This window comes from Amblyomma mixtum, chromosome 3, assembly GCF_055824585.1.
Source record: "Amblyomma mixtum isolate Tamu chromosome 3, ASM5582458v1, whole genome shotgun sequence".
Lineage (NCBI taxonomy): Eukaryota > Metazoa > Arthropoda > Arachnida > Ixodida > Ixodidae > Amblyomma > Amblyomma mixtum.
In genome coordinates this window covers 393,480,485-393,503,739 of record NC_143014.1, presented here as the reverse complement: position 1 = coordinate 393,503,739, position 23,255 = coordinate 393,480,485, and the positions used below count along the sequence as shown (strand labels likewise).

Below are 23,255 nucleotides of genomic sequence, written 5' to 3'. Positions count from 1 at the left end.
TGAGATTCCTTCCCTTAAGTTACCAGAAAAAGAAAATTTATATTTGCAAACAAACGATGGAAAAAAGAATTGTAAGGGACCGTTATATATACATATAAAAAATGGTAGAAAAGGGGAAATTAGTAATAAAAAGTAAACATGTATTAAAGAAATAAAAGAATAAATAAAGAAGGTAATGCTTGAGTATGTACTGAAAAAGGGTATGTACAATGAACTTGTTTCTGTACAAAAATAAAATAAAAAGATAGAGAGAAAAGAAAACACACAAAAGAAAAAAAAACAAACACTCATTCACACACACAAGCCACAGCACGCGCCTGCCGAAGGGGCGGACACGAAGATGGTGGTTAGAAAGGTTTGATTGGGTGAAAATAAAACCTTCATGATAATGTCATTGCCGCATTCCATGCGTCAAGCACGATATGAGCCGACAACCAAACACCACGACTCAAATACAGTGCGCGGAAAACAGGTCAACCTGTTTGAATGTGCGGCGGTGTCTGCAAACCGCAAAGAAGAGAGGCCAGATGAAGTGTTGAAAGAATAAAGAACACCTTTCAAGAAACGGTTAGAAAGGAAACGAAAATAACAGGTATGGGACGAAAAAGAAAAAGATAAAAGGTAGACAGTCAGAGGCACGCTGTAAAAATACCAATAGAAGGCAACAAAAGAAAACGAAACATAAAATTAGAAAAGCTCCTGGCCTCTCTTCCTGCAATGATTTGCATCGCGATGTCGTGTGTGGTACCTGCGCGCCGAACCCGCACACAAGTACTCTCAGGTTGAACATTCGTTCGGCGCATTACCTACCGCCCAGGCGGCCCGGAACGTGCGGGAACGCGACGGAATCAAGCACGGACCCTGGGCGAAGACTAGCGGACGGTCCGGTATTATCGCGGTGACTAAAAGAAGATCTCAAGACCTCCCAAGCGGTCAAAACGAGAAGGCGGGGGAACAGCAGCCGAAAAAAGCTAGAATTGGCGGCAGATTTGAAAGCGGTAAACAAAGATGAGAAACGCAAAGAAGAGACGATCGCCGGCGCTCCGAAGAAGCGCAGCGCGAGGACCGAAATATGATGAAGAGTTGATGGAAAAATTCCACCGCCATCGAAAAGACAGGCGCAGAGAAGAATAAGAAGTACGATCGCATCGCGGCCTGAGCGGCGGCGCCCTGAGGCGCAACGCCGGCCGCGACTTGAAAGAAAAAGAAAAAGCGCGGCTCCCCGCCCGCTCAGCGCCAAAGATCGCATTTGGCCTGTGTCTTGGCCAATCCCCCGCACTGGGTACGCGCCATTATTTAGAGGACAACAACAATAAGGCGCGCCATAATCAGTGCGAGAGCTCAGTCTCGCCACCCGTTCCATAAGAATGGGGCAAGACAGCGCTCCCGCAGGATGCGGCGGACCCTAGCGACCCGCCCTGCGACACTCAGCGCAGGCCACCGCCGCGTCACCCGCGCGAACCGAGCACGTCACAGCGACGTGGCTTCCAGCACATTTCGTTCAAACAGCTCGCTCGGTGTGCGCCGACTGCCTACAGCCGCGGCGCGAATGGCCGTAGGCTCCACAAAACGTGCGCATGGGTACGTGCAAGTCCTCTGCGACCGATGCAGAGGACCACCCAATTGCCATCACGCGTCCCCTCTCAATTAAGCGCTTCAGCGCGTCCGGAGCGACTGACAAAACGTGAGTTTTGGCTCCGTCGCGCTGTCTAAAGGTATATCACCGCGTCGTCTCGCACGGGTCCGGGTCCAGCCCCGGGTTCTTCGCGTTCAGCTGCTCGATTACGGCTCCGTCCGCGACGTCAGGATGTACACCAAAAATCCTAACGTGCGGCTTGCAGCGCTCGGCCACTCGCACAGTCATGACCGCGCAAGTGACCTAGTTGGTCTGGACCGCGCAGCGCAGTTTTCCACTGTCGCCCCATCCCGCGCAGAAACAGTTACGCCCGTCGCGGTGGGCCGCAAAACGACCGGGCCGATGCCCGCTTCCTCCGCATTTATATTTTCTTTTAAGGTGGTTACGAGGTCGCTTGGCGCGACCTGCGACTGTGCCGATGAGGTCAGAAAGGCGACGTGGTTTGGGACTTGCCGTGAATGTTGGTTCGCGGCCGCAGGCGACTGCACCTCCGCGGCGTCCAGTACCGCAGAAGGCGCCCGCCCGCGCAAGACGTCCGCGAAGGAAGGAGCGGGAGCCCGGGGCTACAGCTCGAGGCTGGCCTCGGCCCGCGCCAGACGCTCGCGCAGGACCGCGTTCTCCCGTTGGCTGGCGGCCCACATGTCATGGAGGACCTCCGCACGACCCCTGGCGTCGGCAGCCAGGGCGCGGAAGTGCACAAGGCGCGTGCTGTAAGCGACCTTCTTGAGCGCGGCGCCGTGCGTCAGCTCCCGTGGCCGCCTAACGGGGCTGACCTCAACCCCATCGAAAACATCTGGGGAGTCATGAAAAAGGAACTTTCCTCAAGGCGCCTTTGTGGTGGCACAGCAGACCAGCTCTTGCATGCCGTCAAAGAGGAATGGGAAACCCTGCGCCGACGTCCAGACCTTGTGGCGGCACTATATGACTCTATGCCAAGACAACTAAGTCAAGTCATCGCGGCAGGCGGCAACTTTTCTTCTCTCTAAGGTCACTCTGAAGAATGCCAATGAAATATTTAATCTGCTTTCGCAAATAAATTTCATCACTGACAATAATTTTTGTGATTCGTCTTCCTAAGAAACTGTTCGGGACTGAACTATTGTAAATAAATTATCGTCAAAGACTACGTATTGTCGACCCCAATTAAAAAAAAATTGCAGATGTTTTGCTGAATAGAATATCAAGCTTATTGCGAAGACAGTGCCAATACGACAGCTTCGAAAGAGAAGCAGTTGCCGCCGCGGTGGCTCATTGGTTATGGTGCTCGGCTACTGACCCGAAAGACGCGGGTTCGATCCCGGCCGCTGCGGTTGAATTTCTTTGGAGGAGAAATTCTAGAGGTCCGTGTACTGTGCGATGTCAGTGCACGTTAAAGAACCCCAGGTGGTCTAAATTTCCGGAGCCCTCCACTACGGCGTCTCTCATAGCCTTAGTCGCTTTGGGACGTTAAACCCTATCAACCAAACCAAACCGAAAGAGAAGCAGCGCCCGTAGAAAAGTTCGCAGTCTGTTCACTGGCGTGAAAAAGCGTCCGTCACGGTGGCTGCTGATGCGGCGTATTGGACCGCGTTGCCTAAAATCCGGCTATGGTGGATGCAGGGGATTAGCAGTAACATCTAACATGAGGGCAATATAAAAGGGCAACCAAAAACAAAACTCCGACTCGTTTCTTCACACAGCCGCGGTTTGACGGACTGCGGCTGTCCAACTGATCTTCCACAGCCAGATGTGCTCGATGAATAGACGATGCGCGCTCGCCTTCGTCGGGAACGTCAACAGCGGAGCAGCTGAACGCAACACTAGATATTTATCAAGCGCGACAAGCCCCCGCGCGAGGACGAGAGCGAAGTTTGTCGTCACTCGGGGCACACTGGCTGCCAGCGAGCGGCGCTAGAGTTCCTGTTAATGCTCCCGCAGGGAGCAGAGTTGCGCGTAGGTCCGCCATCTTGCCTGCCAAGCAACCGATTCCGCTGACATGCGAAAAAGTTTACATCGGCCAAACTGGCCGGTGTATAAATGAAAGGCTACGAGAGCACCATAACTCTCTGACTCCGGCTGACGGAGCAATCTTGCCTCGCCATTGCCGCGATTGCGGGTGCTATCCGTTGTTTTCGAATGTCACTTTTCTCGGTAGAGGCAAGGGTAAGGTTGAGCGGGAAATCCTCGAGGCATTTCACATTAGCAATCATGGAGATAACTGTGTCAGCACGGCTTCTATCACGTTGATGCAGAAAGAATTAGGTTACTTGTCCCGTTGACACTGCAGCTTGACTATCTTACGAGCTCGCTGTTGTTTTTTGTGCTCGTTTTGCGGTGCCGGTGAGCTGCGCATGCTCTGTTGGGTTTTCTCGGAGACTGGCTGTTTTTCAATAAAGCACAGTTGATAGTCCAGTCGTTTTGTGTGCCTCGTCTCTCCTTTGCCCCCGTCTTTTTGGCTGGTTTTTCTTAAGTATAATGTACCAACTAACCCAGATTTCAACTCTTCTGCAACCGAAGTTATGCGGCGAAGCCGCACTCCGTTTCTGCAGGCGACATGCCGCACTCCGTTTCTGCAGGCGACATGCCTAGCGCATCACCGATCGACCGTGGGCGCTTTTCCGAGGTTTTTAAAGCACTTTTTCGATTGATCGCAAACAAAAAGCATCTAAAAAGTTGACTGCGTAACCCAGTAAACAAATGTAGGCAAGAAAAAAACGGTGCTCTAGCGCGCGCCGTGAGCTGCGGGAGCAAGCGATTCCCACAGTCACCTTCCCCGAACTATTTACCTGATAACCTAAGGACGGACTCAGTATCCTAAATACGCCGTGAAAATGCAGCATTCACTCATCTTTGCGGCAACATTTATTCACCGGACCTGCGTTAAAAAACCTGTTTATAGTCTCCTTTACTAAATACGAAACCCTGCAAAAAGTTATGAGCCGGAACTATAGAAAGGACAGTATAAAAATCCAAAATAGAGTTTACTCGAAACTGGATGAACGTTACCATCTGAAGTAAACAATCAGATGCCTACACATGTTTCCCTCGATTAAAAATGGTTTGCCATTCAGGTTTTATGCCAACAGGGATAAATACGCAACGCAGAGCTCTATTTTAGCGTTTCAACAGTGTACACGAAAAAGCGCAGAGCCGCAAGTCCAGCCTGTTTTCGGTAAAGAAACCTCAATGCAACTTTTAGCAAAAAAAACAACAACAAAAAACACCCCACACCAGCGAATGTAAAAAGCCGTTGGATAGTGGATCCGCTTCGAACTTGGCCGGCTGTCAATCCAGTTCGCTGCAGCGAGGGCCGGCCTACGGCTTTCTCACTCTTCGCTTTTGCTTACCTGTACGGCCTCTCCACAAGGCAGATGACAAATGTTGCGATCGGTCATTACTTTCTCTACCCATACATCTACAGCGTTACCTAGACTTTCTTGATACTAGTGTTTTAAAGCGAAGTCAGCGGATGTACAGTGTAGCCCACTTTAACGGCCGCAGATATAACGAATGCTCGCTTATTACGAGCGGGTGTGGTGCCACCGTGAAAATATGCATAAGGGCAACGGAAATTCGTCGCAGATACAGCGGACAACTCTGGCCACACTACTCGGTTATAGCGAACGAGGTGGCGTGGTTAACTACCCCGAGATTGTAGAGGTCGTTCTTCCGCTAAGCACGCAGATGAAATAGTGCCTCTCAACCTCAGCCTCCGCGGTGGCTCAGTGGTTATGGTGCTCGACTGCTGATCTGAAAGACGCGGGTTCGATTCCGGCCGCTGCGGTTGAATTTCTATGGAGGCGAAATTCTAGAGGCCCGTGTACTGTGCGATGTCAGTGCACGTTAAAAAACCCCAGGTGGTCCAAATTTCAGGAGTCCTCCACTACAGCGTCTCTGATAGCCTCAGTCGCTTCGGGACGTTAAACGCCATAAACCAAACCAAGGCTCTCAACCTTCACGACACCGCCCCAGAAAGAACACGTCAACCCAGAAATGAAATTAAAAGGCGGCACTGCTGTGCGCAGCGCTAACCGGAAAGTCCGGCGTCCGGTAACACTGTAAACGCTAAAGTACACACGATAATGATATGCTATAATTCTCCATTGAAATAGTAAGTAACCACCGGCCAAACCTGCGTCGATGGCCAACGAGGGAAATCATTGCCTACGCGTTCGCCGGCTCGGCAAAGCATCCCGAATAGAACCGCGGTGCGCGTGAGAAAGGGGCATCGTCAAAAGCGAAGCTACTGGCCATGGTCGCAGATCAACTAACAGCAGCGATTAGATAATTCTGAAATTCTTGCTGGCCATGCCACTCACGTGGTATGCATAGCCTACCTAGTCGTCTCCGTCTTTTGCGCGTGCAGGCATTGTCATATAGCGGACAGTGCAACGAATGCATTCTGCGCCACAAGCGCTGCGCTACTTCGTCGCTGCATCAGCCCAGGAACGACAGAAGCAGATCGAAAACACGCGTGACCAGATGCTTGCAGAGTTATGGCAACGCTTCGTTGATCCATAGCCGACCGGATGTTTACTCCGATAACTACGTTCCTGCGGACTACAAAATCGCAGAAGCACCTGCTCTGACGGAGGCGTTGAACACCAAGTGCGCGCTCTCCCTACTGCCAGGAATCTCATTTATGTGGCCGACCTGCCACCGGTTGCTATGCACACTTCATCCATGATTAGTTATACCCCATCCCTGAATTTGATAGTTGGCAGCAAGGTCTCGACGAGGATTAAATGACAGCCCTAGATAGCCTGGAAAGAGCCGCGACAGGCTCTGCTTTGCACAAGTAGGCACGCATAACGCACCTTTATAAGAAATAATTGCCACTTTTAGCGGCCTTAGTATTTTTGGCTGTTGTCGAAGAATCCACTAGCTAGGAACATCAGATATAACGAATGGAACCCGCGTGACCGTCAGGTTCGTTATAAGTGGACTCGACTGTAGTTGTAATCGGCCACAAAAACCTTTTTCACCCTTCAGACATGGACCTTACATGTTAGGACGTACCTTCGCGCCAAAGGTTTGGTTTGGTTTGGTTTATGGGGTTTAACGTCCCAAAGCGACTGAGGCTATGAGAGACGCCGTAGTGAAGGGCTCCGGAAATTTCGACCACCTGGGGTTCTTTAACGTGCACTGACATCGCACAGTACACGGGCCTCGAATTTCTCCTCCAAAGAAATTCAGCCGCCGCGGCCGGGATCGAACCCGCGTCTTTTGGGACAGCAGCCGAGCACCATAGCCACTGAGCCACCGCGGCGGCCTTTCGCGCCAAAGGGGTGTTGTGCAGTGGTCAGTGCATTTCTACCAGTGCGAGCAACGAGAAACAATTTCAGCAATAAAATGATATATTTGTCGTGATGCTGTATCCTTTTGGAACACACTTAAGGAGCCTCTCAAAAAACCCATTGACATCATACATTTCATTATAGCCTTTATGCTTGCAATGAAAAACTCCGGAATTCCGTGCGAACTCTTCGTGTTCATAGGACTCAGAACCGCCGTGTTCCACGAGGTCACTGGTCAGCCGAGCACCATAGCCACTGAGCCGCCGCGGTGGCTCAGTGGCTATGGTGCTCGGCTGCTGTCCCTGAAGACGCGGGTTCGATCCCGGCCGTGGCGGTTGAATTTCTTTGGAGGAGAAATTCGAGGCCCGTGTACTGTGCGATGTCAGTGCACCTTAAAGAACCCCAGGTGGTCGAAATTTCCGGAGCCCTCCACTACGGCGTCTCTCATAGCCTTAGTCGCTTTGGGACGTTAAACCCCATAAACCTAAACCTAAACCTGTTCAGAAAACAGTGCACTTTAACGCCGGAGGAATATGCTGCGCAAGTTCAACCTCCTGACTGGTTCCCCTTTCATGACCTGTGCACCATCTGGAATTTTCATTTGAGGGCGGAGGCAGGGAGTTATGGAGGCATGAGGCCTTATGCCGAGATCGCTGAATTCGACGCGGTCAAGTAAGGCATGAGGAGGGTCAGAGAGGTTGCAAATATTCCATGCAACAACCATAAAAATAAGCCTACAAGATAGCTGAATAGCCTAAAGCATTTATAAACAGAGTTTTCTGTTGCGCCGCCATTAGTATGAATCCCGCTCGGAGTCGGAGGTTAGACTATGCATACTCTTTTAGTTGTTCGTTTTACTGCGTTAGCAAGTATAGCCTGCTTTCCAAAAATAAACGCGCTGCGTGCGTGCAGCCTCCATCCTTGATGCACACTCCGGTGGGCGCACATCAGGGCATTCACTGGCAAAAATGAACCTTCAAAAACTTTCACCCATCTCCCCACCCCCCATCACCCACCTGTACCCGATATAGCCGATGCAGATTGTTGTGAAGGTTCAACGTATTCAGTCGCCCAAGCGTTCTACGAAAAAAAAAACGCTAACAATCATAAGCCTGTCGTGTCAGACACTATGAACGGGAAGTATGACTGCGAGAAGTAGATATAAGTCGCCAGACAGAGAATTCAAGATCAACTAGTGCCAAAACAGCCGATGGAGCCGCGCGCTGGCGACTGGCAGCAATTTTTTCTTAGAAGCAGAACGGTTGGTTGGTTTATGGGGTTTAACGTCCCAAAGCGACTAAGGCTATGAGAGACGCCGTAGTGGAGGGCTCCGGAAATTTGGACCACCTGGGGTTCTTTAACGTGCCCTGACATCGCACAGTACACGGGCCTCTAGAATTTATCCTCCAAAGAAATTCAACCACCACAGCCGGGATCGAACCAGCGTCTTTCGGGTCAGCAGTCGAGCACCATAACCACTGAGCCACCGCGGCGGCTTAGAAGCAGAATGATTTCAGCGAATCGGAATCAGCGAATCGGCATAACGAAATCACTTCATCGCAATTACATATCATCGCAGTAGCATCTTTCTGGCCGTAATCACTATCGCATGCCAGCGAGCGCATGTATTTCTGCATTGCCCTTTTGTGTAATCGGTATTTAATTTTTTTCTTATTAGTACATCTCCACCGTTGCCATGAAACCCGCCTTTCGTTGCTTATTTCCGTCCCGCGCAAACAAGAATATGCGGATTTAAAAAAAAAATCAAGAAGCTGCACCAATTTCTACATCCTTCATTTAGTAATACTAGTAATAATATCTCGGGTATAACGTGTATAGTAGACATTGGGGCTACATGACAGACGGTGTAGTGGAGGGCTCCAGATTAACGGAGACGAGCTGGGGATTTTCGACGTGCGACAGAGCACGCTGGTTTTTGTATCTTTGGAATCAGCAGCCGAGCTCCACAGCCATTGAGCCATTTTTTTTCTTTATTGCCCTACGGGCCCATCGTGAGGGGTTTTATTTAGAACTTGCTGTCTAAAAAAATGAGCGCCTACAAAAGTAAATGTTGCACTAACCACTGCGGTTGCTCAGTGGTTAGGGTGCTCGGTTACTTATTCGGTGTAACCGGGTTCGAACTCAGCCCCGGCGTCCACGTTTCGATGGAGGCGAAACGCGAAAGGCACCGTGTGCTGCGCGATGTCAGTGCACGTTAAAAGGCAACTGCGCCACTTTTTGAGAATTTCGCGATACTCAAGGATTCGAATCTATATAGGCTGTAGGTAAAGCATGCCAAGTTTTTTGCACTACCATTTAAAATAGTGACGTAATCGACGATTAAATTTTGCACTTCTTCTCAAAGCAACAGAGAGCAGCCGCGGTGGCTCAGTGGTTATAGTGCTCGGCTGCTGACCCGAAAGACGCGGGTTCGATCCCGGCCACAGCGGTTGAATTTCTTTGGAGGAGAAATTCTAGAGGCCCGTGTACTGTGCGATGTCAGTGCACGTTAAAGAACCCGGGGTGGTCGAAATTTCCGGAGCCCTCCACTACGGCGTCTCTCATAGCTTTAGTCGCTTTGGGACGTTAAACCCCATAAACCAAACCAAACCAAACCATCAAAGCAACAGAGGAGTGCGGGGAAGTTCAGTGTGATGTCATGGAAGGTATGATTTCAAATTACTGCTGCCGTCAGCCACGCCCTGCCGTGCCTCGTTGGACGCTGCCAAACAACGTTCGGCGGGCTTTGACTTCTGTGGCGTTGTTTTTTTTCCTTCAAAGCAGGCGTTTATGCGTTGGAAATGTACGGATACTTTCGATGTCGTTATCATGCGTCCCACTTCGCGTTGTGCGCTGCGGAGAAGCTTGAAGGCCATCGCAAATTTAATTGGTCAAATGCTAGACCAAAAGGACTTCACATAGTTTACCTGGAAGTTTCACACATTCGACCCTTTTAAGCTCGTCGATTTCTAAAACCTATGCAGTTGCCCTTTAAGGATCGCCAGCTGGTCGAAATTATTCCGGAGCTCACTCCTACTGCGCCTGTTTCTCTTTTAGAGCGCAGCTCTTTGGCGTCCGTTCCTGGGTTTCGCGTCGTCGTCGGCGTCGGCCTCGGCCTCGTAACCAGCTCCGCCCCCCTTTCATCCCCCCAGCGCTATCGGCGTCAGCGGCATCAGTCAGTCGCTGCTATCTCTTCCCTCCTCCCTTTATCGTGTTGTCCGCTTGCTGCGCGCGCTTCTGCCCCCATCGTTTGCCGCTGGGTGTACACGCCGCCCCCCTCCCCCCTCTTCCTGCGAGTCTCCGGTTGTCAAAGCGCCGGCTCGAACTTAATTCCTTTCTTCGCTCCTCCTCCAATGCAACCCCTGTGCGGTGGCAATCAGAGAGCCAGATCGGTGGCGGCGGATCTGTATATGTGCACCGCCCGAGCCGAAATTGCGAATACGTGTGAAAAATAAAAAAAAAAATTCTGTGATAGCGCATACATGTGTTGCTCGATTTCTTTGCCTCAATCTATCGAAAAGGTGAAACAGCTTATTTGCTGCGCTCAAATTTCGCATTAGGAAGTAACGTAATCGTCGGTAATTTTTTTCTTTCACTCCCACCTTCCTCCCTCTCTTACGGCGCGGTTCAGGTGTGCATCAAGAAGTGAGACAGATTGCGCCATTTCCTTTCCTCAAAAACCACCATCACAACATTGTTGGGTCCTCGCGCTAATATTTCGTCTATTTGTGGGAAATGACACAAAGGAAAGGAAGGTATTCTCAATCGGTACTAAAATGACTATAGACACCCAGTTTTATTGCGTGTTTTCTCCTTTCAAATGACGCCATAGATATTAGAATACATGGATCACCATGTGGTATTCGTCTATTGCTACTAAATAATTTAGAAAATAATTTTTTCTCCCATGCTGTTTCGGTTTCATCAACCGAATGATGGCTGTGACGTGAGTTCAACATTAGGTCACGTGAGGCACGGGAAAACTAATACAAACGCTGATACGTTGTTTTGACTCACTGTAGCACTTAAATCAGCCGACTTCCAAGACCTATAATTACAACGAACGACGTATCAGCAGTTATATTGCCGTTTTATGGCACCTCACGCGACCTAATTTCCACTACACGTCACAGCCATCGTTATGTTGGTTTAACCGAAACAGGGTCAAGAAGAGATCATCGGCTATACATAAACGAAAAGCGACGACGCTCTCCGGAAACGACGCAACTAAAGGAATTGTTTTACAGAGCACCACAGGAAAAAAACGTTCATTTGAGAGCTTGGTGGCTTTCATTGACGCGTCATTCAGTGCAGTTGCCGACATGCAGAGGAGGGAGACGTACGCTGCTCGCTCATGCTCAGTATAGTAAAATGATTATGATAGATAAAACTGGTTTCGCAACGATATGACACCATGTCCTTTGCAAACAAGAGTGTCTGGGAACTAGCGTATTCGTGCACTGACAGAGCGGATAGATGGTGTTGTATAGATTTTAAGCTGGGCGCTATAAATGGGAATGACAGCTCGTAGTGCGCAATGAGGATTACTATGTCATGGCATTGCCACGAACGGTAGTTGGCAGAACTCGTCCCGGCTGGTGTCAGGTGGTATCGCGATAGTTCGGAACGTGCTGTACACAGTGCAATGAAATTGTGCTAATGCATTGCAGTCGCGCATGTTGTAGAAGCATTCACTCTCACTGAAATATTAGGGCGACTTAGCACGCAAAGATTCCGTCATGCAGTTATGCCGACAGTCAGCAAGTAGCTAAAAACCCCAGTTGTTAATTACTAATGCTATACACGCATGCGGCCTACTGAAGTAACCGACAGCGATGGCACAGCACTTTCTGTCATCCGGCGAAGGTGGCCTGTCGAAGCCTTGGAAGTCCTCTGCACGAAAATGCAGGGAGCATACAACGCTCCATTTCGTCTGTAACCAATTATCCGAACGTTGCAGAGCGCCAGTCCACCGTTTTCTGGCTGCAGGGCCATTCAAAAACCTGCCGGGCAATATTGAAAAAAAAAAAATACCCATTCGACTCTTTTCTATCAGCGCATGCTTGGACCGCTGGCACTATTGAACAAATATTCACTCACCGGTGGAACGAAACCTCCGAAGAAACGATTTCTGTGCGTCTCCTGCACCCGGGCACACAGCACTTCATAATGCGGCGCACGCCTGAGCGCGTTCAGCGTTTCGAGAGATGGTTTGTTTACCCGCGCTGGTCCGCGCATGCGCACGCGCGGCGCTGATAATTATCACAGCACGCCATCACGTGATATGGTCACGAGGGGGGAGGGGGGGGCTGTCTTCTTTTTACATGCTTTTTACTTTTTATGACTAGGCTTCAAGGTTCTCGCGGACGCTTCTTCAGTTTGTTTTTTTTTCTCCATGCGTGTGAGGGCCGCGTCTCCCATCAGGCTACGCTCGCGCTCTACAGGGCGCCGGGTGTAATCCCAGACAACCTTACGGCCCTCTTGTAGCTTCTGCTGTTCGAATTCCTTTTCATCGCGCTTTTACCTGAGTGGTAAGGGAAACTCTAGTGTCGTCCTATGATGTTTCACGGGCGACTCTCGCGTCTTTTTCCTTCGACCGAAGTAAAAGTGTGGCGAAAAGAAATGCGCACAGCGGTGCGCCTAGGCTCCGCTCTGTTCACGTTTCTTTCCATCGCCCCTGTGCGTGAGATTCGGATTTTCACGTTGCGCTCTTTGCGCTGCTTGCGTACTATCGCGCTCAATATGACTTGCAACCTTAAGCAGCGTGGCCGGAACGCTCACCGGAATCATGGTGAAGCCGACAAGCGACGTGCTTGAAAACAAAACGAAAATAATTTTGCTGTTCCACGACTTAGTCTTCTCCTCTGTGCCGTCTGGTCTTGGCCGTATTGATTTTGTTTCATTCCTTTTGCCTTCACCTGTCATGCCCGATAAAACCGTGGCCCAAATCGCGCTTTAATCACAGTACGGCTGGAGCGGTTTTGACGATTTCTGTCGGCGTTGGAGGAGCAGTGCACATTGCAGTTGGAAAACTCGGTGCTTCAGCTCATATTTACACCCTGGCCTTAGCATAAAGACGTCGGCCCCAGCATTAAACAACGCCTGCGCAAGGCTAGACGCAAAGGCGCCTGTGAGAATTAAGCAGCTCAGATTTCGATGAGCAGACGACGCGGGGGGATGCGCCTGGCTGCTGGAACACTAGAATCCTTTCCACTTAGCTTTCAGGCGCGCCGCTTGTCGGCCCCACCATGCTTCCGAAAACCCTGCGGCCACGCGCTCGCCGGTTGCAAGCTCTTTCGAGCGCGATAGTACGTAGCGCTGACGCTGACAACATGGCGGCGCCCTGCCCGCCCGCTTCACAGCGATAATAGCTTCGTCTCTAATCCCTCGATGCGATATCGCCCTTTAAACTGTTGTATTCGCCTTCATTTTGCCCATTCTTGCCCTGGCATAAAGTTTCAAGTGACAAATATATTTTGTTTTCAGATAGAAGGGCGATATTCCAGCTGTTAAGCCTGACAAAGTAGCGTTTTGTGCAAGTATAGCAGTGTTGTCGGTAACGCGTTACAAGTAACGGCGTTACCGGTAACGCGTTACTTTTTTCGGTAACTTAGTAACGTACTCGTTACCTTTTCGGAATTGTAACGCGTAACGTACTTGCGTTAACATTTTCCGGTAACGTGAGGTGTCCCCCTTCGCCTCTTTTTCAGAAAAAAAAAATGCCGACACTGATGTTGAAAATAAACGAAACCTACGGGTGCGCTCGACGACCCTTGTTGCGGCTCGAATGAATGCCAGAAAACACCTGCCCTTGACGACGCACTCAACTAAAAAAAAAAGCACGAACACGCATTCACACACTTGTCTTCACCCCCAAACCACACACACACACAACTCTCTAATCAGTGGACGCTTGCCCAGCCACCAATGGACCATTTGCAGAAATCTGTAAGTCAGTTTCTCGGTAAGCTTGTTTTCCAGCCAAAAGGTCTCGTTCCCAGGCGACACTCTCGCATTCTTTGTGGAAGAAGTTCCCTCTTCTGTGTAAACTCAGGAATGTCGTCACTTTACTTCAAGATGGCCCCCAGAGAGCCGTCGAAAGAGTACAATGGTACAGCACAGAAAAGGGGATTGCAGTCGACCGGCTGTAGCACCGAAGTAGAGGAAAAAAGGAAATGGGCCATTGTTAATTTCTGTGCCGGCAGTAGTGAGCTACCTCACACTAAACTTTCTAAAAATTTTCTGCTGAACAACACTGTCGCTCCAACTTTCTCCCGTCATAGTAATACCCCCCCCCCCCCCCCCCCCCTTTCTCCCCTAGCCAGAACAAGGAACAACGCACGCCCCACAGCACTGGGACTAAGGACGGCCTCCCTCCTTTTCCTGCCTAGACTCTGTTGCAAGCAGAGTGCGACCATCCGGAGTTTCCATTCGCTTGAAGAATATGAGCGTGTCGTCAGGGTTTGAGACCTTTTGGTTGGAAAACAAGCCTTGCAGAGAAGACGAGTTATAGGTTACAGTTACAGCGAAGACGCACTGATTAAAATTTATGGCCATGGAGTAACGGCAAAGTAACGTGCGATACTTTTTTTCGGTATCGGTAACGGTAACGTGTTACCTTTTTTTGTAGGTAATGCAGGGCGGTAACGCGTTCTTTTTTTCTTAGCGTAACGAGTAACGTATTTAGTTACTTTTAAATCGGCAAAGTTAAATCGGCAAAGCGGACTTTCTGCGCTGCTATTAGCTTTCGTTAGTTGCTCTACCAGTCTCACCAGGTTCCACAAGTCAATATCTTGTGGGACCCATTAGGCGGCAGCGAGCGCATTTTTTCACCGCCATGCATCGAGTGCGAACGTCGGGCGATAATCGCCGACCTGCACTCATTGTTTTAGTGGCATAAGCTGTGACTCTGATTCCCTGCAGTATCTTGGGGTTACATTAATCAGGACCGGATTTATGGGTTTTACTGGGAGTCACAAATTCTCTGTGTGGGCCGCCAAACGCAGGGGTGAATGGGTCGGGAGCTCTCGAGTTTTGCTCGGGCACAAGTTTGCAACATATTGGTTGCAAAGCTTGTCTGTGCTTTGCAAGAGATGCACTGTGCGAGGAACAAGCTACAAGCGCTGCACAGACTTTTCGCGACCTTTGCTTTTCGCTCTCAATAGGAGCCTATGCGTGGAGGCCATTCGTGTCTTTCGAGTCTGGAGGAGTTGGCTTTGTTCACTTGTTTGTACAGCAGCTCGTTTCACAGTTTTCCTTCTTCAAAGCTTCAAGCCAACCCTTTCTGCTATGCTTAGAAGGCGACTCAGTTGTCGTCTGCCTTATCTGTTTGATTCGACTGGTCACGGCCGTGAGGCAGCTCTGTGGAGTTTCCCGTGGGTGGTTGCTGATACCTTTGATTTCCTGACTGTTCGCTACCCGTTGCAATATTTATTCCACCAGTCAAGAAGGCAGATGACAAAAGTGCTAATTGAATCTCTGTTCTCTGTGCTCGTATATCGGAAGCCTACCTTGGCTTTTTGGATTCCTGTGCACTGAAGCAAGTTCAGCGAATGCAGATTGAGTCAGTTGAAAAAACCTTTTTTTTTCTTAAACACCATACTTCGACTCTACCCGTCAAGTTCTCGCTTCGCGCCAAGGGGACTTTTGTGCCGTGGTCGAGGAACTGCCGCCTGTGCGGCCAACCAGAGACGAACTATCGTTGCTTTGCGTGGTGGCGTTATGGAGTGTTACTCCGGGACATACTTCAGCGGACAATCTAGAGGGACATTGAGATATCGCCTTACACTACAAGGTTCTTGGCTGTCCTGAGAGACTCCGGGATTAAGTGTGATCTGTTAATGCTGATTAGACTTAAGAACCACCCCGTTCATCTACGTCTCTGTACACTGAACAATGCGCCCTGGTGCGGGGAGTTTATGCTGCGCATGGCCGGCCGCCTGAATGGTTGGTGGTTCTTGGCGCAAGTGTATGTCTCCCACAGTTATGATGTGCAGATGGAGTGCAGTGTGCGCTGACATGAGAATGTGCGTCTGCATTGCGGAATAGTATGTGCGTTCTTAAAGCATTTGCTAGCTCGGCGGGAATGGTTACCGTTGCAATCAAGAAAAAAAGGGGATGGTTTCCTTTGCAATAACGAAAGAAAAGTGTTGGCGTTGTGTAATGGTTGGCGCGGTGAGTTGGGGAGTTGAAGGTGAGCGGGTCGAATCGTCTGGCGTCGGGGAAATTATGTTTTTTTTTTGCTTTTGCTTTACTTCATTTATTTGGGCTCTGACTAGGCACTACTGATTCCAATATTTGCGTTGGTTTTTGCAACGGGCAGCGCCACATCACAGAGTCAAGAAGTGTCGTAAAAAAAAAACATTCACACAAGGACACAGAAAACACACAAGAACCACGCTGGCAAATTTGTTTCAGAAAGCCACTAGGAATGCATAAGGAAAGTCCACCAGAAAGTCATGAGAAAGGCATATTAGCCTAATATCGAAAGTCATTTGAGTTTCTAAAAACAGTCATTAGATGTCTCTTTAAGGGTTTGCCTCCAGAGCAGCTCAAAAAAGTGACCAACACAGTACTCGTCGAGTTCAACGACCGACGTCACGCTCGAATAAAAAATGTGGCAAGCAAATGCATCGCAAGAGGTAGTATGTTTCGTCCGCATGTGAGACGCCATACTGAAAACCGTGTCGGCCGGCCAAAAATCGCGGCACCTCGAAAAAATTTTTGAACCGAAATGAAATATCCGTAATAAACTAATGACGATTTACATGAAATAGAACCGCGAATAAGATTCAACCCTCGGGGCCAGGGGAGCTCAAGCCTTGGAGAGGGCGCGCCTCCTATCCGGAAACCCGGGGCAGCAGTTTTGTGAAGTTGCCAGGACTGACCAGCGAACTGTAGAGGAGCAGGGTCCCACCCCCTATGAAGCTTAGTGTTGTGGACGTAGGAAAAAGCAAGCATCGGAGGTTCTGAACTCAGCCGGTGGACACGTGCCCCGGTGCCTCAGGGCCCATACAATCCGAGTTGCTGATGGGGCGAGTGTTGGCTCGTCCGAAACTAGTTTTTATTTATTTTTTTCAAGCGCATTTACAGTGACAGATGTCTGCTCCCTTCCGATCACAACACTGATTTCAACAATGTTTCGAAGTATCGATGACAGAGTGTCTAGTATGTGTATCAAAATCAGTTCCTGAAATGTGTCTTGCATGTCTTGCATTTTGAGGCTATTGGATGTCGGTACTGAACATACTTTTTTGAAGTATCGTGTACATCCGTTCTCAGTGTGGACTTTAATGCCGAATGACGCGGCGCCCTGGTTGCATTTCCCACTCGCGCTTCTGCGGCTATTCTTTGAGCGCGCGCGCCCCGCCGTGTCGTCGTTCGTTGCTTCGTTTCGTTTCGTAACACGGCATGGCCGCTGTCTATGCACGTGACCATATGAGATAAATAAAGAGGCGCACTTACAGCTGTGCTTGTTGCCACGTGTCATCAAAAATGAGTGTTGTGCCTTTTGTCTTTTGTTTTGTGCTGTGCATATACGTAAGCAGGCGGGAAATCCAACGCGCCCTGATTTTTTAAATCTCGCTCCGGTCATCCACGAAAACGGCCGTCCGAGATTCTGGCATTCTACTCTAAACAGGTTATGCCCTCGCGATGCACGACAACGTGTTCAGGCAGCCCTTCATGCCCCCGCCGCTCCTATCAGTGGTCGCAGTGTGCCGGGAACAGTAGGTGGAGCAGGCGACACGTGATAGCCGGCATGGAATGCATAAGCTTGTCTAAAAATCGTAGCCGCGGGAACCCCGCACTTGACGTCACTCGCATCGCACTCTAGGCTGCGCTGTTTGTAGGGCGACTCATGTTCCTGTGTTCACAGTCCTGTCTTATGACTGTGCCATCTAATGATGGTGACCGACGGGAAACGCAATGCTGCTGCTTACAAAGCAACATTGGCTAAATAACATCATTTTACGTCAAATATCATGAGGCCTGATGCCCTTTGAGCTGTAAATCCATTTTTATTGGTGAGTGGTGAATGCATGAACTTGACAATTTGATTTGGCTATTGGTTGCAGGATAATTTCACGGGAGGAGCTAATCCGCAACTCTTTGTCCATTGCTTCTCATAAATACCATGACTACACTTGATGCTGCTCCAATTTTTGCTGCACCTGTGTTGATGTATCGCAAGAAGGCTGGAATTGTGATAGTGTGTGCTTGTTACAACGAGAACACCACAATTACCCAAGAAATATAATGATGCAATATTAATTTATTTGTTATGTGCATTGCAAGAAAGTGTGGTAATTATGCATCATGAAGTCCACACAGTAGAAGTAAAGTTACCGGCGATTTAATTCTTAGTAGGTAAGAGGTCAGGCCGATTGTGTTTAGATGTTGTATTTGATCTGCCCACCCACTCATCGCCACCCTCGATCCACCTTCCTACCCCTCTGCGCCCTCCAAAAGCTCCACCCACCACTCATATAACCGCTTCCGCCCATTTTCGCTCTGCAGAACAATTCTCTCGTGTGTGTCAAGCCTCGGCTTAGAGTAAGCATTGATAACAGTAAAAGCATCAAAGTAACCATCCACGGAAAATCCAGCAGCTTTATAATTGTCGCATCATATGACGGGTCATGCCGCATTTTTTCCTTTTTTTTTCCGTGTTGGTCACAGTGACAAAATAACTCTGCAAACATTTAAATAATTTTACAGAAAGTACACGTAAATCCAACCACAGGCTGGCTGTGGCTTCCAAACAAAAGGCCTCCGTAAGTCCCGTATTAATCGCAACCACCAGTATTACACCAAAAGCAAAAAAAAACAAAAATAAAAAAAATCAAGAAAAAACTTTTGGCTTCCATATGTGCGATGTGACCAGTTCCTTGTTTCCGTAAGCATTTCTGCTCACTAGCGCTTTTAGGCTCTAGATTCTGATAGAATTGGCACCTGTCTTGACAGGTGTAGCATGAGAGGGCCCTCACGCAGCTGTCCCCGAGTGATGGTTCATTTGTTGTACATTCTCACTTTTTCAAGGTGCTTTGCAGTGTAAATGTGTACCTAAAGGGAAACGGCCCAAACGACATAGCAGTTCTTGGTAATCATTGCCGTGCTTGTTTCATTTCCTTCCCTTATGAAGTGAACTATGAGCAAATAAAGCCTGCACTTGAATTTAAACAACTTCTTTAAACACGTAACCTTAGGAGCCGGTGGCGGCAATAGCAAAAGACGTCTATATTGGTTAAACAGTTTGATTTATTAAGAAACAACCTTTTTCTTGGCCCCTAAATTCAAACGCGTGATTTCAAAAAGAAAACTCTGTGATCGCAGTTTGCAAGCGTGCGGAGAGTATGCGCCAGCCTCAGAAATCAGTGTTTAATTTGTTGTTCCATAATCTATAATGTTCTATTTTTCGTGAGAAAGGCCCTTGACGATGATACCACTGGTAAACGTTGAAGAAGGTACCATAATTTCTGGACTACAGTCCGCGGACTATACATGTTTAAAATGTTAAATTTTGCGTCACCGGGGCGGACTATGGTCTAGAAATTACGGTACTTTGTGCTCGCCCACCGTGCTGAATTAGAGGTGCTTCACCATTTCTTTTTTAGTTCATCATATCATCTTTTTGAATAAAATCTCCGCTATTAAATAACCTTTGCAAACAACGTTCGCCAATCGTGTCCATGCTTCACTCCACGGAAAGGGATGGGACTGACCACCCTCCGTCAAACTTGCTCCTTGCTCTCGGCGTTCACCAGAAATCGTAGCCAGACGCATTTTGTCACTGCCTCATTTTACGCGACTCCTTTGAAATGATCCAAGCGTTCTCCAGCGAGCGGTGCAGTTTAAACAGAATTCGTCAAAAGTTTCCACGTACCACGGGCGACAGGTAAGCCACAACCCAGCAGGTAGCGTGCCACGTGCTATAGTCGCCAGGTGTGGATGACCTCACAAGGTCACGTGACCTCTCTCGACCAGTCTGAGAATATCGTGACAGAGAAGCCGTAACTTCTTTGCGAGATGAGAACCAGAATGCTGTCGATTAAGATTTGTTTTATTGTTTTGTTTTACTCGGGGTTTAACGTCCCGAAGAAACTCAGGCTATGAGGGACACCGTAGTGAAAGGCTCCGGAAATTTCGATCACCTGGGCATCGCAGCACAATGCACGGGTCTCTGGAATTTCGCCAGCACCGAAATTCAAACGCCGGGGCAGGAATCGAATCCGCGGGTTTCGGGTTAGCAGCTGAGCGCCATTACCACTGAGCTACTGCGGCAGCCTGAAGAGGAAACCCCAGCGGCTAAGGCAATCGGCCCAATGCTGGAAATATATTGGCAAAGGCCGGTCCTACAAAAGAACAGAGTGAAACCATCCATTTGCAATACTGGGCCGATTACGTTGCGTCTGGGAATGTACTTCTCACTTGGGAATGCACTTGGGAATAATGTAATCCTGCACAGCACAGGGAACTCAAGACGGGTGTGTAGGACCTGAAAGGGAAGGTCCGCAACCTGCGGTTCTAGCACGCCTAGAAGGAGGTTCATGTACGTGCAATACGTATCGACTATTCTCAGTCTTCAGTTTCCTGTCCATTCTGAGTCAGGCTAACAGGGCTTCCGCTTGTGCATGTGCGTCCAAAGTTTCCAGTGTCTGTCCGTCCAGGTTCTCAAATGAAACATGTTCAATGTCTACCGTGTCTGAAAGAGCAGCTGATGCTGCATCGCGAAGAGCTATGCCGTCACCTACTATGTTGCGATGATGAGAAGCCCTGCAGAGTGTTATTCAGCCCCTGCGAATAGGTATAGCCAATTCAGTTGATTTAATTTGATTACATAAGTCGAGGCAACGCCGGAAGGCATGAAACAATCACTTCGCGTTTCGTTTATTGCATTCCGTTGTGTCTGAATATCCTTTCGTTTTCATGTTTATTTGAGTATTGCAACTTGGTATGGTACACGGTGGTGCGCAGGCGAGTCGTGCCGATAAGGGGAAGAATCTCATCAAAGGCAGATCACTTGAGCAGCATGTCGAGCTCCCTGATGATTGTACACGGACATCCATTAAGGGCCACGAAGGTAGAAAGGAAGGCAGATGAGGCGGCGGAGGCAGCAATACCGTGGAGTGGTGTAGCTTCTGGCCTGCGGATGTACCTACGCAGGTAAGTAAGTAACAGTGGCCTCGCACGGCGCAAGTGGTGCGAGTAGATAGAGGCGGACCATATCAAGGCGTGCGCCGGTTGGAAGAAAAGAAGTTGTTTTTGCATTCTGATCTCGAAACGACCCTTTCGCTTTACATTTCTTTCAAATTTATTTAGTGATGCTTATTTTTAAATACTTTGTTTCACCCTCACCTTTTTGATTCCTCAAATTTCATTCTAATCCCCTCAAAATCTCTCAAAATTCATGGTTCACTTCCCGAGATTCTTCCATTTTTATTTATGAGCTGCTTGAGACAAATCTGAATGAAATTTTATCCTGTTTGGGACTGCGTTAAACCTCGGCCAATCCCCCACATTGGGTATGTGGCACCGCTTCAGGGGCAACAACAACAACAACAACCCGAAGACCGAACCTTTCTTCCACGCGGCTCGTGACGCTTCCTCTTCCTCGCGCGCTCACAACGTCCAGAGGTGGCGCTGGTACAGAACATTCTGGGCCGCTGCTGAACTGCTCTTTTCAGGACGAAGAGACGACCGGCAAGCGCACCCTGACTCACCTCGAGGATCCACGCATCTTGCACCGGCTGCTGGCGGGAGCCCGGGGCATGCAGGTGCCCATCTCAGTGCTGGTGGCAGTGTGGCACGACGTGGCAGACCTGGTGTTCGGCCACCTGCTGCTGCTGTTCCTCATGCTGCGGTCCGGGGTGCTCCCAGACCACCGGGTGAGCGACGGTTGCCTGGCCTACCCGTGCATCGCCCTCCACAACTTCGAGTTTGGGACACCCTTAGGGAAAGGAAAGTTTGGAAACGTATACCTGGTGTAAGAGGAGAAAAGTAAATACGTCATTGCATTGAAGATTACGTTCAAGTCCCAGCTGAAGAGCAAGAATGGTGAGCACCAGCTTCGAAGAGAGATCGAATTTCGGTCACATGTCACTCATCCTCATATCCTGAGGCTATATTGTTACTTCCACGATGAGACTAGGGTTTACCTTATTCTAGATTGCGCACCCAAGGGAGATCTACACAATGAGCTCACCAAAGTAAAAATGTTTGACAGCAAAAAATTCGCGACTTATATCCACCAAGTTTGGAAGGCACTCCAGTCCTTCCACATCGAGAAAGTCATGCACCGTGACATAAAACCAGAGAATATCCTGGTAGGTTACAGCGGTGTGCTCAACTCAGGAGACTTTGGCTGGTCCGTCCATGCTCCTTCTTCAAGGCGTGAAACCCTGTGCGGTGCCATGGATTCCTTGCCACCCGAAATGCTTGAGAACAGCGTCTACGACGAGAGAGTGGGCCTCTGGGCTCTAGGTGTTGTGATCTATGGGTTCCTAGTCGGAAAGCCTCCTTTTGAATCGATCTCCGCCAAAACTACCTATGACAGGATCCGAAGTCTGGACCTCCAGTTCCCTGCTCATGTCTCCAATGAAGCCAAGGATCTCATTTCTAGGCTGCTGCGGAACGAGCCTAAAGAAAGGGCAAGCCTAGAGGAAGTGATGTCATACTCATGGATCACTAAGAATGTTGAGTGTAGTGCCTTATAGATTAACCTTTCTAGTGGACTTGTACATGAGTGCTTGCCCAGAAGACTCCTATATGATGCATGCACCTGGGGAGAAGGCATCTGGCGACATGGAGGCAAAGCATTTAAAAGGAACATTCTAAGACAAAAAGGAGGATGCTTTCAAGACGAATCTGTATCAGACAAAGTGACTTCGTTCCAATTGTGGACACTCGTCGACGATACATATCGAAAGCAATGTTTTTAATATACGTTTCGAATTGATACATTTGTAATTTTAAACAAGATCTCTATTCAGTTATTCACTAAAATTCAAGCACGATTTATGCAACCCTGCTTTGGGAGCGTGCACTGGTATATACTTCGATATTTAAAATGATCGAAATGGCCAAAACACGTGGAGACCTTCTTTACCTTGTGGGAATCTGGCTTTCCGCCGTCGCCTTTGCGCGGCTTTGCCGGCCTACCGCGTCGTTTCTCCTCTTTCCCTTGCTCCCGCCTCAGGCGGTGGAGAGGCGGCTGGGTGACTAATCACTGTCATTTAGCCACAGCTCCGCCCCGGCTCCCCAAGGGCCTTTGCCATTGGCGCCTTTTGGCGGGAATCCTGGGCCCGTTTTGGCAGCCGCGCATCCCGCGACCGTCCGAGCGGGGC

At 49.2% G+C, this 23,255-nt stretch overlaps 1 pseudogene; it reads left to right on the top strand.

Moving 5' to 3' along the window:
- The first annotated feature begins 1,577 nt into the window (after positions 1–1,577).
- Positions 1,578–22,625, top strand: LOC149357204 (aurora kinase C-like; annotated as a pseudogene).
- The last annotated feature ends 630 nt before the right edge of the window (positions 22,626–23,255 follow it).